The sequence below is a fragment of the Pongo abelii genome, chromosome Y, assembly GCF_028885655.2.
Source record: "Pongo abelii isolate AG06213 chromosome Y, NHGRI_mPonAbe1-v2.0_pri, whole genome shotgun sequence".
NCBI classification, from domain to species: domain Eukaryota; kingdom Metazoa; phylum Chordata; class Mammalia; order Primates; family Hominidae; genus Pongo; species Pongo abelii.
Window position 1 is genome coordinate 42,918,129 of NC_072009.2, and position 20,589 is coordinate 42,938,717.

Consider the following 20,589-nt stretch of genomic DNA (forward strand, 5'->3'; position numbering starts at 1 on the left):
TGGTCAGGGTACCTGTGAGAGGATGGCAGCAACCTCAGTTAGGGGCTTATAGATAAAACTCCCATCTCTCTGAAACAGAGCACTTGGGGGAAAGGGTGGCTGTAAGCACAGCTTCGGTAGACTTAAACCTTCCTGCCTGCTGGCTGTGAAGAGAGCTGCAGATCTCAAACAGACTGCCTCCTCAAGTGGGTCCATGAAACCAATCACTCTTGACTAGGAGATTCCTCCCTGCAGGGATCAAAAGACACCTCATACGGGAGTCTTCTGGCTGACACCCAGCTGGTACCCCAGTGGGATGAAGCTTTCAGAGGAAGGAACAGGTAACAATCTTTGCTTTTCTGCATCCTCTGATAGTGACATACAGGCAAAAACGGTCATAAGTGGACCTCCAGCAAAGTCCAGTACACCTGCAGCAGAGGATCCTGACTGTTAGAAGGAAAACTAATAACAGAAAGGCATAGTATCAACATCTACTGAAAGGATTTCTACAAAAATATATATATATACAAAGGTCAACAACATCAAAGAACCAAGGTACATAAATGCACAAAGATGTAAAAAAACAGCACAAAATGGCTGAAAATTCCAAAACCAAGAAAGCCTCTTCTCCTCCAAAGGATCATAACTCCTCATCAGCAAGAAAACAAAATTGAATAGAGAATGAGTTTGAGGAATTGTCAGAAGTAGGCTTCAGAAAGTGGGTAATAAACTCTTCCAAGTAAATGAGAATGTTCTAACCCAATGCCAAGAAGCTAAGAACCTCAAATAAAGGTTAGAGAAATTGCTAACTGGAATAGCCAGTTGAGAGAAAAACACAAATAACATGATGGAGCTGAAAAACACAGCACAAAGACGGTGTGAAGCATACATAATTATCAATAGCCAAATCAATCAACTGGAAGAAAGGATATCAAAGATTGAATATCAACTTAACGAAATAAAGCATGAAGAAAAGGTAAAAAAAAAAAAAAAAAAAGGAATAAAAAGGAACAAACAACGTTTCCAAGAAATATGGGAATATGTGAAAAATGAAACCTACTTTGTTTGCTGGTTTGTTTGTTTGAGATGGAGTCTTGCTCTGTCATCCAAGCTGGAGTGAATGGGTGCAGTCTTGGCTCACTGCAACCTCCTCCTCTCAGATTCAAGGGATTTTCCTGCCTCAGCCTCCTGAGTAGCTGGGTTTACAGGGGCACACCACCACTCCTGGCTAATTTTTGTATTTTTAGTAGAAATGGGGTTTCAGCATGTTTTTCATGTTGGTCTCAAACTCCTGACCTCATGATCCACCCATCTTCACCTCCCAAAGTGCTGGGATTACAGGCATGAACCAACATGCACAGCTTAAACCTGGCTCTTCTTTTTGGCTCAGATATAACTATAAAGTTTCCTGCTCTCTCAACACTAACTTCAGTTACATTTGTCATAAACATACTCCCTAAAGTATAAATCTTGCTGTATCAGAAACATGCAATCTTTGGTCTCTTAAGCATCTCTAACCAACAGTAGTGAAGCATACTATGAGCAGAGAAGTTTTTATCATAAATTCACTGTTCATAACCAGAGCTTTGATGTCACATTTCAGCTAAAGTGCCAGCTTCACGGTCAACTGTGACCTGATAAATGCGAAGAGTGAGGCCTTTTCAGTTGTTTTAGAGAATCATGGTAGTATAGTAGCCCACACATGGCTACATGCTCAGTAAACAGGTCTTACTTTTAGTTATCCCAGAGATCTATGTGTGTTATTTCAGTTAAAGCTGATATTCTACCAGGCGCTGTGGCTCACTCCTGTAATCCCAGCACTTTGGGAGTCCGAGGTGGGCGAATCACGAGGTCAGGAGATAGAGACCATCCTGGCTGTCATGGTGAAACCCCGTCTCTACTAAAAATACAAAAAAAATAGCTAGGCTTGGTGGCGGGTGCCTGTTGTTCCAGCTACTTGGGAGGCTGAGGCAGGAGAATGATGTGAACACGGGAGGCGGATCTTGCAATGAGCCGAGATGGCACCACTGCACTCCAGCCTGGATGACAGAATGAGACTCCGTTACAAAAAAAAAAAAAAGAAAAAAAAAAAAAAGCTGATATTCATACACTCATAGAAGAAAACGTAGGTTAAAAGGAATGTTATGGTGCCTTTTTATTTTCCAGGGTTCTTGAAGCTCTTGAGATGAACAGTGGCAGGAAATTCATCACTTTTTAAAGTAATTTTTTTTGGAGATGGCAGGGTTGGGAGGAGTTCGCTTATGAACAGATATGTAACTAATAAGTTTGATACTCAGATGTTCCATGCAATAGATGTGGAATTTTTAAATAAGATTTGAAAGGGATGGACATTTTGTTACCATACAGATTCATGATTCGGCAGGTCAGGAGAGATTCCGAAGCCTGAGGACGCCATTTTACAGAGGTTCTGACAGTTGTCTGCTTGTTTTTAGTATCAACGATTCACAAAGCTTGCAGAACTTAAGTAATTGGAAAGAACACGAGAGCTTTCCTTTTGTGATTCTAGATTCTAAGACAGGCATAAGCGAATGGCAGGTGTTTAGAGAAGAAGTAAAGCTTATGCAGGGAGAACAGTGACTATCCTTACTTTGTAACAAGTGCAAAATATGCCAAAAATGTGGCAGCAGCCTTTGAGGAAGGATTTCAAACAATTCTTGCAACTGAGGATACGTCAGATCACTTGATGAACACAGGTATAGTCAACCTTCACCAAAAGCCCAAGCCTAGCTCATCTTGCTGTTGAATGTTAGAGATAAGACAGATGCATGCTAACCAACTCACATGTATATACAAAATCAACATGGACATGGAGAAGAGAATTAGTTTTTGTAGCAGTGTATTACTTACTAAAAAAATTCAATGATTGTATATTCCTGTGTCATTAGTTGGTAGGAGATGGGACACATCCACTCATGGAGGAATATATTTTCTCAATAATGGCACCTTACATTTATAAATTTTAGTGGTTGTCTAAAAACATTTCTTTGATTTACACATGTAAATTAGAGAGCTAATAAATGAGATGACCAAGACTTTAAATATAATTAAAATAAGAAACTTGACTACTCTAGAATTTATACTTGGATTATTTTTTCCCTGAAAAATGGGAAACTACTTTTTATATGTACATGATTTTTATGCACTTAGCATTGTATACTTGGTGAAAGAGAATGATTTCCTAAAAAAAAAGTTAGATATGAAAGATTAAATCTAATGTATTTGCAGTGCATTCTTATTTAATTCTTTATCCTTTTCAAAATGACTTAACCTTTTTTATTTTCATTCTACATATCATTAGAATTATTCTTACTAGTAATTACTCATAATTTGTGTGTAATTAAGAAGTTGTACCACCATAGGTCATGATTCACAGCCCCAGGAGGAGGGAGTGCTAACAGCGGCACAATAGTTGCTTCATACAATCTGTCACACATCCAGCTAAATTCGAGCTGTCTGTGAATAAAAAGCATTTCCATTGACAGCGTTCAGATTTCAGAAAAAGTCTAGCTACTGAAATTGGAGAAAAGATAAATCTGCATTTGATAACAAATTGATATCAATTGATAACAATTGATATCAAACTGCAATCGATAATAAATCTGCATTGATTTAACAAATACAAGGTGTGTGTGGAGGATACAAAATTACAATTCCACTAATGGGATATTTAATATCTCTGTTACTTTCTTCACCCTTGAGGAAAGTTTCCTAGTTGAAGTTAAGCCATTCATTTTTAACACAAGACACCATAAAAAATAATGAGTTCTTGTCCTTTGTAGGGACATGGATGAAATTGGAAATCATCATTCTCAGTAAACTATCGCAAGAACAAAAAACCAAACACTGCATATTCTCACTCATAAGTGGGAACTGAACAATGAGAACACATGGACACAGGAAAGGGAACATCACACTCTGGAGACTGTTGTGGGGTGGGGGGAGGGGGGAGGGATAGCTTTAGGTGATATATCTAATGCTAAATGACGAGCTAATGGGTGCAGCGCACCAGCATGGCACATGTATACATATGTAACTAACCTGCACATTGTGCACATGTACCCTAAAACTTAAAGTATAATAATAATAAAATTTTTAAAAAGTGACCTAAAAAAAAAAAAAACACAAGACACGAGCTAACCTTATCACTCTCAGAGGAAACACTAAGGATTGTACTTGGTCAGAGGGTAAGTAAAGACATCTTTACTAGCCCATCTATTTACTTAGTGTCTCCTCTATTACTGAACATCGTTTACTGATTTTCTCTCAAGGTTTTTTTGTTTGTTTCAAAAAAAATCCTTGCTGCAATGATCAGACCTGATAAAGCAAATTGTGGCCTCTTGGGGATGTTCATATTCTGTGCAGCTGGTAACTATGTGACTCTACAGAGGCTAAATGAAGCATGGACTGAATCTGGATGAGACCCACAACTGGGGAGTTACGGGGTTATCAAAGGACATGCTGGTTGAGGGGAGGTGGCTGTCATGTAGGGGGCAGAGTTTTGAAAAATTACATCAAAACATTTCTCTTCCTGGCCCCACCCAATATTGCCATCTGGAAACATCTGATAAAAAATACAATAGAAAATGATAGGAGAACAAAGCAGGTGGTGAGTGTGGCAGCATGAGTAGTGAGAAGCAGCTTCAGAGCCATCCTGGACAGAAGAACCATAGATGATGCTCCATAGTTTGAAGGACGGGTGGTTCCCAGTGGTACAGAAATTGCTCCATACAGTCTGTCATACACCCAGCTAGATTCAAGCTATGAATAGAAAGCGTTTCCATAGAGAGAGTTCAGTTTCTAGAAAAAGGCTAACTACAAAACTTGGAGAATAGACAAATGTGCATTTAATAACTTATGTACAATGTGCTGAGTAGAGGATATAAAATTATAATTCCATTCTAATTAAATAAATATTTTGTTAATTTTCTTTCTTTGGGAAGTTTCCTAGTTGAAGAGAAAGGATTCCTACTGTTTCTTATCTTGGAGGAAAACTGTTTACATTTCTGTAAAAACCTAAGTTTTCACTTTTATATTATGACACCAGCATGTAAGTTTTCTCACAATAAACATGTCATGTAGAGTAGTAAAGTGGTAAGTAGAAAAATGCACCAGTGTGGTACCCAGTGAAAGGTTGTGTCTGGACAGTCAGTGCTTTCTGGAATTCCGGACTGACAACCAGGAAGTGTTGAGGTGACTGAAAAGTTAAAGATCACAAGTACAGCATGGGCAAAACAGAGATTGAGAGTATCTATGTCCATGCCAAGGGAACTATCTTAGAAAGTTTCCAGCTATAGCAAAAGGATGAAACTCCATATGCACATTTCTTCTGTATCACTTTTGGAGCACTAAAGCAGATAACTAACTTAGTGCTAATATACATGTGCTAACGGGAGCCTTATTTTAAAACTGATTTCATTTCATTGCTCTTACGTTAAAGAGCCTTCAAGGGACATCACCTACCAGATCCAAGCTTTGCCAGCTTATCTTTCCTCATGATCAGCTCTTATCTACCAGCTGACAGCTCTACCCATGTGCCCCAGTGCTTTTCTTCACACCATCACACCTGCAATACTTTTCTCTGCAGCCCACATTGGAGGTCCTACTTAACTCCCCATTTTACTTCCAGCTCCTTCAAAGAATTGGTGACACATGAAATTTGGCACTTAACTTTACTAATATGCACCCAGGATTTGGATTACTAGTTCCTACCTCACCTTCATTAGCCTAGAGAAAAAGCTATTTTCAATATGCCACTTTTGTGCAGCTGGGCCATGTTTTCCTGCTGTCACTCACCCTGCTGCTCTTGGCTGGATTTCATCAAAACTCTTGGGATGATATGCTCATTGAGGGCAGGAACAACCATATTAAAAAAAATACGTGCTTGCTGAAATTGCTCCCAGATTTCTAGATGAGTCTTAACTTTTTCTGCACCCATAGCTCTGGCATTTAGTTTGTTTCAATATGAGTGCTGTATAGCAGGTTAAGACAACATATTACTTTGGATACTACCAATAGGGGAAATACAACAGAAACAGCTGTGGTGGGCAGCACTTTAAAAATGAATATTAAACTACCACAATATTGGACAAATATCTTTATTTTAAAAATAAAAAAATGGGGTAAAAATGATGGTAGCTATTTCACACAAGGAAACAAGACAAAATTTAGAATTACTTGCTTAAAATTAACTCAGAATGGAACAAAATTGTTCAAGTGCTCACCATTAGAACAGGTTGCATAACATGATTTTCAATGGACATTACCTATGTTACAGTAAGATCTTGTTATAGGAACAAAGAGACTGTTCCCAGACTCGTCTGGTGTATCACCTCAGCCTCCCAAAATGCTGAGATTACAGGCATAATCCCAATTCCAAACGTTTTGTAAAAGTTGAATCAATATCGTGAAAATGGCCATACTGCCCCAGGTAATTTGTAGATTCAATGCCATCCCCATCAAGCTACCAACGACTTTCTTCACAGAATTGGAAAAAACTACTTCAAAGTTCATATGGAACCAAAAAAGAGCCCACATCGCCAAGTCAATCCTAAGCCAAAAGAACAAAGCTGGAGGCATCACACTACCTGACTTCAAACTATACTACAAGGCCACAGTAACAAAAACAGCATGGTACTGGTACCAAAACAGAGATATAGATCAATGGAACAGAACAGAGCCCTCAGAAATAACACCACATATCTACAACTATCTGATCTTTGACAAACCTGAGAAAAGCAAGCCATAGGGAAAGGATTCCCTATTTAATAAATGGTGCTGGGAAAACTGGCTAGCCATATGTAGAAAGTTGAAACTGGATCCCTTCCTTACACCTTACAAAAAAATCAATTGAAGATGGATTAAAGACTTAAACGTTAGACCTAAAACCATGAAAACCCTAGAAGAAAACCTAGGCATTACCATTCAGGACATAGGCATGGGCAAAGACTTCATGTCTAAAACACCAAAAGCAATGGCAACAAAAGCCAAAATTGACAAATGGGATCTAATTAAACTAAAGAGCTTCTGCACAGCAAAAGAAACTACTATCAGAGTGAACAGGCAACCTACAAAATGGGAGAAAATTTTCGCAACCAACTCATCTGATAAAGGGCTAATATCCAGGATCTACAATGAACTCAAACAAATTTACAAGAAAAAAACAAACAATCCCATCAAAAAGTGGGTGAAGGACATGAACAGACACTTCTCAAAAGAAGATATTTATGCAGCCAAAAAACACATGAAAAAATGCTCACCATCACTGGTCATCAGAGAAATGCAAATCAAAACCACAATGAGATACCATCTCACACCAGTTAGAATGGCAATCATTAAAAAGTCAGGAAACAACAGGTGCTGGAGAGGATGTGGAGAAATAGGAACACTTTTACACTGTTGGTGGGACTGTAAACTACTTCAACCCCTGTGGAAGTCAGTGTGGCAATTCCTCAGGGATCTAGAACTAGAAATTCCATTTGACCCAGCCATCCCATTACTGGGTATATACCCAAAGGACTATAAATCATGCTGCTATAATGACACATGCACATGTATGTTTATTGCGGTATTATTCACAATAGCAAAGACTTGGAACCAACCCAAATGTTCAACAATAATAGACTGGATTAAGAAAATGTGGCACATATACACCATGGAATACTATGCAGCCATAAAAAATGATGAGTTCATGTCCTTTGTAGGGACATGGATGAAATTGGAAATCATCATTCTCAGTAAACTATGGCAAGAACAAAAAACCAAACACCACATATTCTCACTCATAGGTGGGAATTGAACAATGAGAACACATGGACACAGGAAGGGGAACATCACACTCTGGGGACTGTTGTGGGGTGGGGAGGGGGGAGGGATAGCATTGGGAGATATACCTAATGCTAGATGACGAGTTAGTGGATGCAGCGCACCAGCATGGCACATGTATACATATGTAATTAACCTGCACGTTGCTCACATGTACCCTAAAACCTAAAGTATAATAATAATAAATAAATTTAAAAAAATTCTATGACTTCCTCCACCTTCCCTTCAGCCACAAAACAAGCATTACTGAGAATTCCAATATATAATACAAATGAAGCAACTGCTGTGACCAAAGTACCTACATTGATATGAGTGTGTATTCATGGTCTGCTCTATTTTTTATTTATTTAAATAGAAACCTTTGACACTTCTAAAAGGCTGAGTACAAATGTTAATGTAATCCTGGCTTTTCTTTGACAACTCTCCTAAAAACTGCTTTACAACTTTTTGCTAGTATGTGTATCAACGGTTTACTCTCTGAGGGAAAGGAAATAATCAGCAGGACCACTATTCCTAGCCACTGGCAAAAGCATATATGCAGCACTTAGCACTGCACACGTATTTCCTTGGCTTCTTTAGTACTGCTGTGTATACTGACTATACATTTTTATAACATCTCTAAATGTATAAATGAATTAATGTGAATGTATCTGCTATCACATTTCATTTCCAACACAGAATATGTTAGTTTTAAATCTACCTACCAAATCTTGAGTCTGACATTTATTTTTGGATGGTTACATTAAATTCAACTACCTGGGACAGTCGCTGTGGCTCACACCTGTAATCTCAGGGCTTTGGAAAGCAGAGGTGGGTAAATCACCTGAGGTCAGGAGTTCGAGACCAGTCTGGCTAACATGGTGAAACGCTGTCTCTACTAAAAACACAAAAATTGGGCACACATGGTGTTGGGGCCTGTAGTCCCAGCTATCCAGAGACTGAGGCAGGAGAGTCACTTGAGCCTGGGAGGCAAATGTTGCAATGAGTCAAGATCACGCCATTACACTCCAGCCTGGGCAACAGAGCGAAGCTTCATCACAACAACAAAATCACAAATAAACAAACCAAATATACAAGTGGCACAATTCTTCTTCAATGACTATTGGATCATAGAAAACTTAATTCCTGCCAGTTCATGATCTCTATTAATAGCACAGCAATTTATTTGAAAGTAGATGGAAACATTTCAGATTAAATTTTTAATTAGTTTTCCCTTACATAGGCTGCTTCCTTGATCTCTTTAGCGTTCCCTAATAAAATCAACTATGAACACTAGGAAGGAAAACATAAAAACAATTTGCCTTCACAATATTCCACAAATAACTGTTGTAAGTTGTGTTCCTAAATACCTACTCAACTGGCTGAGAAGATTTGCTTGCCAAGGGAGTTGACGAGATAGTTCTGATGAGAAAAGGCATTCTGAAAGGTAAGCTGTGCAGCCTAAGGGAGTTACTTAAAAAGGCCAGTTTCCTGACAATGGTCGAATCTATTTTTCTATCGTCAGATTTTTAAAATTATAGAACATGCCTTACTTTTATATGTAAATCATAAACATCAGTAAAGAAGTGATTTATTCCATCTTCTTGCCTTATGCGATGAAGCATAATAAATCTCAAATGTGACATAGTTAAGGCAATATTTTTCTTAGAAATAAAAAACAAAAAGCAACCAGTTAATTGATACAATATTCTTCAAATTAGTCACACACCATGTATTAGTGATGGAAAACTTGAATACATTAACTGGGATTAAAATTAGCTTAGTTTTACCAGAAAGAGAATATAAGCATTCTAAGTGAAAAAATAGCTAGAAAATAATGTAACATCACCCCTGATAGGATTCAGATAAAGTTTTTGGTGGGTATGAGACTTAGTTTAAAAATTAGCTGTTCAACAAAATATTTCCTCCCCAATAAAACAAAAGTAGCCCCATAAATGGAAACTTTCACATTCGCACAAATTGTGAAGTGTACAGTCTCAGAGCCTGGCATCTGTGTTCCATGTTCTTCTAGTTTGTGAAACCAAACGTTAGTTAATTATCCTTACTAAAAAGAGAAAGATATGCCCTGCGGTAATGAATGTTGACACAAACCACTTGCTGGACTTGTGCATGCTTTTCAAGAACATGTTGTTCAAAAGCCACATGTTCTCATCTGTGAGATTGAGAGCAGCATGAGCTATGAACTGGTGCAGATGATGACATTTGTCATAAACGACAGTGTGAGCAACAACAGATTAACATATCCACGTGGAATGAAGAATGCCGACATTTCATCCTGTAAATTCTTTTTTTTTTTTTTTTTTTGACATGGAGTCTCGCTCTGTTGCCCAGGCTGGAGTGCAGTGGCGCAATCTTAGCTCACTGCAAGCTCCGCCTCCCAGATTCACAGCTTTCTCCTGCCTCAGCCTCCCGAGTAGTTGGGACTACAGGTGCCTGCCAACATGCCTGGCTAATTTTTTGTATTTTTTGTAGAGACGAGGTTTCACCGTGTTAGCCAAGATGGTCTCAATCTCCTGACCTTGCTATCCACCTGTCTCAGCCTCCCAAAGTGCTGGGATTACAGGCGTTAGCCACCGCACCCAGCCCTTCATTCTGTAAATTCTGTAGATGGTTTTCTTGTGCAGAAAAAAAAAAAAAAAACCAGCTTGAATTTGCTTTGTTTGTTATTTTCAAGGGACATAGAAGGGATCTGTTTTTACATTATATGTAATTCTTTTTTAGAATATATAGTTTTAAAATAACACCTCAGTTATGGGTTGAAGTGTATTCCTTCCAAAATTCCTTTGTTGATGTCCTAAGTGACAGTACCACAAAATGTGGCCGCATTTGGAAGGAGAGGTTACATGTAGATATGGTTATTTCAGATGAGGTCATTTTAGGGTAGGGTGGGCCCCTAATAAAACCACTCATGTATTTAGAAAAAAGGAACATTTGGAGATGCACACAGGGAAAAAAAATAACACAGGAAGACTGGAGTTACACTGCCACAAGGCAGGGAACTTCCAGAAGCTGGGACATAAACCAAACAGAACCTTACCTTAAGACCTGCATAGGAAGCATGGCACCACTGACACCTTGATGTTAGACAGTGGCACTCAGAAATGAGGCAATACACTTCTGCTGTCCGAAGCCACTAAATTTTTGGTACTTTCTTACAACAGCCACAGGAAAGAGAGACAGTCTCCTCACCAAGGAAGCTGTTCCCAATCCTGGGCTGGAGGAGGGTGGCCGATTGCACCAAAATCCCTCAGAAATCTAAAGCATGTTTTACATCACTCACGTTGTCAGGACAAACCTAAGTGAATCTTTAGATAAATGGATGTTTTTGTGTCTTGATCAAGCAGTGGTTTCTTTTACAATGATGATGAATTCTGAAGCATTAGCAACAAATTGTGAAAATGCCTTAATAAGGTGAATGGTAGCAGGAGAAAGAATTAAAATCAATGTATGCAACAAGTTATTTTTATGTGTGCTCCTTTGTCTACCACAGGGCCAGTGGAGTGCACAGAAATTATATACAAGTAGCTGCATCCTAGAAAGCAATACTGCTACAAGTACTCAAAACAAGTTTTAATGAGTAGTGTTCTCATAATATGAGAAGATAATGTTACAACAACACCTGGCACATAATCTTGTCTATCATATTTTGGTGACAAGTCCTGAATAGTTGGAAAGTATCACACACTTAAATATTATATATTGCAAGTAACTTACAATATCAATTCCTCAAAGGTCATTAAAGCTGGCTTGGGTGCTTGAGAGAAACAGTGCAAACATGCAAGCAACATATTAGAAACATAAATTGGAAAGGACTGGGCTCTTCTCATGTCAAAAATCTATAGGCCTGTTTACTCTGAATGACAACGTGTTGTCGAGCCAAGCCTGGTTTCTGGAAACATTCTTGATAAAAAATCAGGTGTCATCATCTCTGGTGCTGCTTTTGAGCTTCCTTTGCATTGCCAAGGTGGTCACTGGGGAGGAAAGCATGCATGTATGACCCAGCCAGGAAGTGCCATGGAGGGTCACTGTGGGTCATTTTAACCCTGGAGGTCCTGATGAAAAACATGATTCCTGAAAACTGCCTGAATTTTAATGGATGAAACCTAGTAGGTCCTGATGAAAAATATGATTCATGAAAACTGCCTGAACATTGATGGATGGCATTACAAGGCTGCAACTTGCTACAGGTGGACTAGGTTTTTAAGTGCTCATAGTGGCTAACATAGTGAACTGAATGTCATGGGAAAAGTGAACTGAATATCATAGGAAAGTCAGAGGTCATGCTAGTCTGTGCTGAATTAAAGTATAAATAAACAAATCCCAGGATATTCCCTGGCTGGCTTCTATCAGTCTCTGGGACTCCACAGCAAACCTCATTTAATTGTGTTGGATTTCATTTACCTCCACTGTCCAGATCTTCCAGTTCTGAAATCACATTACACTATATTGTTATAATAGAATAAAAATTCTTATGAAATGTAAGCTTCCACATGCTCTGTGGATTCTACCTTCCCAGCTCACAAAAACTCCGTTTCAAAAACTGGATTATCATGGTGGCCAACAATTACAAAGTAGAAGCTCCTAGACACGATCTTCAATATGTGGCTCCTAATGAAGTAAAAAACAGTACATATTTTTAGCGGTCAATACTGAAATTCAAAGGTGACTAATGGGAAATGTAAAATTCTTCCTTTGTTTTACTTTCTAACTTAAACCTGGAAGATGCCAGTAAGCTTGTCACCATTTCCCACATACTAGTGAAGATGCATGACTTCTGGAATAAACAAATGATATAACTGTGATATTTCTTGTAGAATCCTACATATTTCCATAAGAAAACCAGAAGACCTCTAATATTAAATCACAGACAACATTCTCATGATCTGAAAGTATGGCACATTCAGCTGAAAGGACCCTGAGTGTCTGTTGGAGTGAACTAGGCTTCACTTGGACTGGAGCATTTAGAATTAGCAATGACACTTAGAAGATTTAACAGACGTAGATGATAAATTAAGGACCATACAGAGTGGTGAGAAGACCAAGGAATTAATTAGCGTGCCTTAGAAATTTCCATAAGGCATCCGTTGGGGGAAGCTAAAACTAACTCTCCCTCATGTCACTTCCCGAGAAAAGAGAGGCAATGTAGCCCTTTGTGTTCTATTTGTCTTCTTTCTACCTGAACGATGTGTGTTATAAATATATGTCCTTGCAAATAAAAAAGACTATGATATGCCTCTTAATACACCAATTTATAAGAAAGGAAGTTTTGTATTCTATAAAAGATGAAAGAAATAATCCATAAAGGAAGACATTCTGAGGCACTGAGAGATCTTACAACAAAGTTTAACAGATTGGGACAGGTGTAATAGCTCATGCCTGTAATCCCAGCACTTTGGAGGGCTGCTGCAGGCAGCCTGCTTGAGCCCAGGAGTTTGAGACTAGCCAAGGTAACAGCATGAAAGAAGAAATACTTGTCTACAAAAAAATAGATCTCTACAGATACATACTAAAATTTCTGGGCATGGTGGTGTGTGCCTGTATTCCCAGCTACTCTGGAGGCTGACAGGGGAGAATTACCTCACACTACTGTAAGTTAAAATATCCTGACTCAAAAATAAATAAATAACACTTCAACAGATTTGCAAAAGAAATGAACCTATGAGAAAGTGGGGAAAAAATACAAGCTGTTCCATGGCTTCTAGCACAGATAATTAAAATATAGATGAATAACAGATGGGTGGGAACATGGATGGATATACTCAATGGTAACCCCACTGTGTGTATTTTTCACATAAGGGATTTGAAATCAAATGAAGTTAGGTTCTATGTAGCTCTGCTACTTACTTGCAATGTGACCACAGGGAGCCCTTAATCTACTGTTGGTTTTCTCTTTATGGAAATAGTGGTAATTTTGTAGCACCTTACGGTAAAGTACCCAGCACAGCGTCTGACTCAGAGGACATGCTCAATTAGTATTATCTAGAATAACATGGAAGGCCAAATGCAAACTGAGAAGTGGTGACTGGTAAAATTTTAAACATGGGGTGGAAATTGAGTAAACAAGCAGTTAGTCAAACTCCTGGAAGACACATCTGAGGTGAGTTAGAAGGCAAGGCTCATCAAGCCTCACCGGACTTTCTGATGATTCACCTACACAAAATGAAATCAGAAGAAACATGATATGCACGTGCTAATGAATGACACATTTTATAAAGAAAATCAAGGCACAGCTGGCAGTTCTAACTTTAGAATTGGAGGGTTATGTCTGTTGAAGGAAAGGCAGATAGAAGACTCTGCGTACGATGAAGTAGGATTTAAAATACCATGTGAGGTGGGGGACTATAGACTTGTCCACTTTCTCACTACGATCTAAGCTGCCCTCACCCTTCAATGGCAGAGTTAAGTATCTGCAACGAGGGTATCCCACAGAGCCAACAATATTCACTATCTGGTCTTGCAGAGAAAACTTTTGCCCCTGCTTTAGAAAAGAGATGAAAAACAGATTGAGATAGAAAAATTGGGTAACAAAGACAAGCAAGAATGATACAAAAAGCCATGAAAAACTGGAGGAACTGGCAATAATTCTTCAGAGAAGGTGAAGGCAGAAAGACTGGGCAGTGGAAAATTGAATAAAGTAAACAATGATACCATGAATTATTGCTGTGCTAAATTTTAGAGCTGAAGTTTGCCAAAAGAAGTGCTTGTTACTTTCTTCAGCAAAAACACTGAAGCAGCATGTGGGTGTGGGTGTGTCAGTGTATGTGTAAGGGATATAACATGCATCTCTACACTCATCCCTATATGAAAAGCCAGAAATGGGCAAACAGCATGGTGCTAAGTCATTGGACAGACAGAAGGGAGCTCGAAGAACAATTGCATGAGGGTGCTGTTACCAACTACACAGATGGACAGCAGATAAGATAACGTTTACTTTATATACATTCCATGCTTATTGTGAGTTGCCAATTTGGTTTTCCTTTTGTAAACAGCTGAAGAAGCAAGAAGGCTGTAATTTTTCATTCAATTTTGGCAAAGAAAAACTGACAGGTAAAGTGGAAGTATTGGAAACCCTGGGAGAAAATTACCCCGTTATCACAGGAAGGGAAGGGAATAGCTGCAATCACTTCGCAAATACTTGAAGGTATTGGGCAAAGGTGAGACACATGTTAGGATTCTACACCGTCCAATCTGTGGAACTTTCTCCAAGGATGCAAATGTTGTACATCTGTGCTGTCCAATATGAAAGCCAGTGAGTATTAGAAATGTGGCTATTGTAACTGTAGAACTCAATTTTCATTAAACAAGAATAGCCACATGAGATAGTGGCTATGTAATGGACAGCACAGGTTTAGATTAAAGATTCCAAGAGAGTGACATGATCTTAGCTCACTACAAATTCCACCTCCCTGGTTCAGGAGATTCTATTGCCTCAGCCTCCTGAGTAGCTGGGATTAATGGCATGCACCATCATGCCAGGGTAAATTTTATAATTTTAGTAGAGAACAGGGTTTGCCATATTGCCCAAGCTGGTTTTGAACTCTTGGCCTCAAGTGATCTGCAGACCTCAGACTCCCAAAGTGCTGAGATTAGAGTCATGAGCCACCATGCCCAGCCCAATTTCAACTTTTTTAAATAAAATTTCTGTGACATCCTCCACCTTTCCTTCAACAACAAAACAAGTATTACTTGGAATTCCAATATAAAATGCAAATAAAGCAACTGCCATGACTGACATACCTGCATTGGCATGAATGTGTATTCATAGTCTGCTCGATTTTTCCATTGCTTTAAATAGGGGTCTTTGAAGAATCTCCAAGGAACACTTGTCCCAGAGTCCCTGAGGTGGTAGCACAGAATTAGATAATAGATTAAATTGGGAAATTGCAGACAAGAGGAGAATCTAAGATAGTTTCCACATGTCTAGGTGAAAGGAACAAACAGAATGTGACCTCTCTTCTAAGATGCCCTCATCCAAATCTCTAAAACCTGTGAGTATGTTTAGGATTCATGGCAAAGAGAAATTAAGGTTGTTCAGCAGCTGACGTTAAGATAGGAAGATTACCCAGGAACATGCAGCTTGATCAATGCCATTAGAATGACCTTAAATGTAGACCATAGAAGCAAAAGAGGAAAGTCAGGGGGAAGTGACAGAAGAACGGTCAAAGCAAGGTGATGTTGATAGCTTTGAAAACAGAGGAAGGGGCTACGGCTAGGGCATGCAGGAGGCCCCCAGAAGCTAGAAAGTGAAAGGAAACAAATTATCCTCTGGAGCCTCCAAGAAGAACACAGTGCTGTGCACACATAGATTTTAGCTAAACAAGACCTGTGTTGGACTCCTATGGTACAGAAGTGTAAAATGATATACTTGTCTTGTATTAAGCCACTAAATTTGTAATAATTTGTTACAGTGGCCTATTGTTCCACCTCTGCTAGAGTTTTGTCATTTACTTTTTTTTTTCCAAATCCATGTTGACTGTATCCGCTTCAGACTTACTATTATTTCTGTGATCATGCCTGTAATGTTCTCCCAGATTCTGCCTGCAACCCCTGCCTATATTTTTAAAATCCAACTTAGTTTCTCTCCTTCCTCCATTATTTCCAAAAAAAACCTACAGGTTCCCCACATGCTAGGAAGTCCTGTCACTCTTACTGCCTCTTAAAGACTTTGAATTTTCCACAGCCAGTGATCAAAACTCATTGTACATTTTTTCAATGCTGTGTACAAAGCTGACACTGAACAAATTTTGTCTTCACAGGACTTAGATACTTTATCAGCCTTATATTCCCAGCATACAACTCTTGAATCAGGGTAAATTCCTCACTGCCCCCAAGAAGGTCCTGGATTTTTGTTTGTTTGTTTGTTATTCCTTTGCTCATTTTTCCCCTCCCTGCAATGCTCTTCTTTTAGCCCACCACGCAAATCCTATGCATCAAGGCCTTGATGAGTTTACACTTTTTCTGAGAGATGATCTGGATCCCTTCCATCTTCAACCGCCTCCCCTTTAAACTCTTTACTCAGTTTATAATGTTATCTTAGCTCTTGCTCAATTCTAGGGCTGTAACGTTTCCATTATTGCTTCTGAGAGGTTTGGTTCCTTTTCTTTTTAATTACATGTAAGCATCATGAGGTCAGGCTCACCTTTCCTCACAATACACAATGGTGGCTACTCAAAAACATTTAGTTCTGCGGCTCTCAACTCTGAGCCATCTGGGGTTCCAAGAGGACATCTGACAATGTCTGGAGACATTTTTGGTTGTCTCGCTTGGGGGAGAAGGTGCTATTGACAACACAGAGACCGAGGATACAGATAAATCTTCAATGCGCAGGACAGCCTCCCAAAACAAAGAATCTGCTGGCTCCCAAAGGCAACAGTGGCTCCGTAAGAAACCCTGGGTCAGCTGCATGACCCTGTTAACTGTGAAAGCAATGCCCCCAAGAGAGCAGACACTTGCAGGTGGAAGTGTGCTCAGCGCCAGCGCGTGGATGAACCTGTTGAGGCGTGGGCAGATCTGATCTGGCTACCCCAGGGAGGTACAGCACCAGCCTGCGCCATCAAGTAGGGCCAGTAAAGTCCCACAGGGACTCAAAACTCCTGTTTCGACTCAGTCCATCCCCTACCTGCAGAGAGAGGTCGAGGAGAGAGAAAGGCAATCTCAGTCCCGCTGTGGAGACCGCCCTCCTCTGCTTCAGCCGCATTCCCTGGGGGAAGTTTCTCGGATACCCTGGATGTGCTCTCGCGAGATGTGGGTGGAGCTTCTGGTGGGTGCTACGCAACCAAGTGCATGCGCCATGTATCTTCAGAACAGGAAGATTACTTAGTAGGTCTCGAGGAGGGGCAGGATGGGACGTGAGGGCTGTAATCTTGCAGTCCTGCCTCACTGCTTTCCATCTTTAGTCTTTGGGTCCCAGCCCTCCAGCCGCCTTTGAGTTGTGCCTAGGTCACTGTCCTCAGCCATGCCTCAGAACCGCGAAGAGAGGAGGCTCCCATGTTCGATAGAAAACCTACTTGGGAGTGTGAGAGTGAGAGTGTTCAGCACCTTTGTTCCTCACCTGGGACACAGGCAGGGCTTTGAGGGCGGAGATTCCCCCTCATCTTGGACCTGCATCCTGTCCTGCGCACTCACCTTGGGCCATAGCTGGGCGAACGAGGTGGCCTGGGAAGAAGCTGATGACGGGAGGAAGCTGGCACCTGAGGACGCAGGAATACAAAACTACCCCTCGTCAGGGACAGGTAGAAATGAAGTCTTGTTGATGTTCCTTAATACCCCTTTCTCTGCTAGGCCACTCAGGGTGTCCCCAGAGACCAGTGGTCTTTTTTTCCATCGTTCACCTTTCCTCTGTCTCCCAGATAACGTGTAACCATTTTGTCTTCTAGTCCAACTTGCTCCCCATGTCTGACGTGTTGAGTCAAAATGAGCTACACAAAAGGCTACACAGAACGTTGAAGGATCGGGGTGTACTGGGCACACTCAAGTATCGGATTTACGTTTATTTGTTCCATAACTTTTAAAAGTGTAACCTGTAAAAAGTAGTTCACATTTAAATTCATCCAATGTTTGGGTTTCAAAAATCTATGCTGAAATATTACAGTGTCTTTGAAACCATTGAGAAATGTTGCATTTGAGTCGACTTAAAGGAGAATGTTCAAATAATTAATTGAACCAACAATAAGATAGGAGCAGAAAGCATTTATATAATGAACACATTTTAGTAAGATGAGGCCTGTTTTATAAACCTGGCTTACAGGTTCCTAAACTAACAAGTGGGTTAGTAATACATTTGGATGAGGGACATCGACACCATGTAGAAAACACTAGTGTGCTGTTTTTAATAGTTTGGGGAATGAACCCTTTCCTCTTTAAATTATACTGATATGCCTGGATATTTAATTTGAGCAGCAAATATCTGTAGATATACTTTATATTTGGATTAACAGCTAGGATTAGGATTAGCTCAATGTGTTTTCATTGCAATATGCATTTCAAAAGTATATTTTACATTTAAAATATGTAGATATATCCTGTGTATATATCCTTTTTAAATTTAAGTTGTATGGTGTGAGCATTTCTCTGTTTCCTTAAAAATTTCTTGAAATCTTCATTTTTAGAGGTAACAGATTTATCTTTGGATATTTTTGTAACCTGCAAACAGTCCCTTGCTGTTGAATATTTTGGTTATATTTTCCGACAGTCCACAGAGGTGCGATGAGCTGGCAGAATTTTTTCTTATACCTCATATCCTAGTGTAAGCTGCTGAAATTGGCTTCTAGGAAAGTTAAGAGTCTGCAAATGGGTCTGGCAAACCACCAGTTTCACCTGGAAGCTGAGGAAAGAAACATTTTTCTAGAACACGCTGGCCTTCTTGTCTCATGGGGTAAGACTTGAGCAGGGGAAGGTTCCTAACTTCTGGACATGGATCTAGAAACATTATGGAAATAAAAGGAAGATTTCCAATGAATGTAACACATCTGTGTATATCTCTACTGAGAAAATCCTACTGAAATTTTTTTTGACTTGTCCGACTTCCTTCCTTGCTTCCTTCCTTCCATCCTTCCTTTTTTCTTTTCTTTCTTCCTTCCTTTCTCCCTTTCTCCTTTCCTCTCTTTCTCTTCCTCCCTTCATTCCTTCCTCCCTTCCTTCTTTTCTTTCTTAAGTTCTTTTCTCCTTTCTTTCTTCCTTCCTCTCTTGCAAGACACAGATTCAAAACCAGCTAATCCATGAGTTGATGCACCCTGTATTCAATGGAGAATTGCAACCTCAGTTGATTTCAGTGCAAGGGACTCCTCTTACTAGGAGCCTCAAACTCTTTAGAGGCGGATCACTGACAAAGATGTGGCTATGAGTCTTCACTTTCTGTTTTCTTTCCAGAAATTGGTTTAGCAAAAGAAAATGTAACGTATTTCCTTTTCTGTTTTGAACTTTTTATTAACAGTTTTTTTTTTTCTCCGCTGACTGTAACATGTTGCATTATAGCTAATTGTTTTTAAACTAGGTCCATTTCTCATTCCTCTTTGAATTTACATTGTACCTGCACATAATACATTTGTTATATAACAAGTGGGTACTAAATTTGAAATAAATTTCTTTGTATCACCTTTAGTCTTTTATAAAATTGTGATCTACAATCTCTAAATGTTTAAGAGCTAAAATTGATTTGTCTATTTTCTGTGTTCTTTAATAAGACTCTGCCAATCTGCTAAATGTCCGCTCTGAGCTTGGCACTGTGATAGACACGCGACAGATGTTTTGTGTTACAGATAAGGAACCAGACTGTGGAGAGGTGAATCAAGTAACTTAAGTGATGTAATTCTTAAAAATCTGTAAAGTTTCCAAATAATAAAGAGACTCTCATTTTATTTTTTAGTACATTTCTAATTATTTTAACTATATTTCTTCACCATTATTGTTGAACATTCATCCCAGTTTATTATTTTAAAGGTAGATGTAGCAAACTTTCCCTGTGAATATGTGTGTCGGTGGGGGCATTGAGGTGTGTGTTTGTAGACTTTGTTTTTTAGAACAGTTTTTAATTCACAGCCAGGTGATGGAGAAGTACACAGAATTCCTATACAGCCACTGCTCCTACACATGCAGAGTCTCTCCCGCTGTCAACATCTTGTATCAAGTTGGTACATTTTCTGCAATTGATAAAACTACCCTTACATGTCATTATTCCCAAAGTCTATCATTTACATTAAATTTCACTCTTGGTGGTGTGTATATGTCTTTATTTTCTTTATGTTGTCTATAGCTATCTAAACATTTCAT

General features: G+C 39.3%; 1 pseudogene; it reads left to right on the forward strand.

The window, feature by feature from the left end:
- The first annotated feature begins 295 nt into the window (after positions 1-295).
- On the forward strand, positions 296-2,743 carry LOC129053260 (ras-related protein Rab-9A-like; annotated as a pseudogene).
- Positions 2,744-20,589: the final 17,846 nt, after the last annotated feature.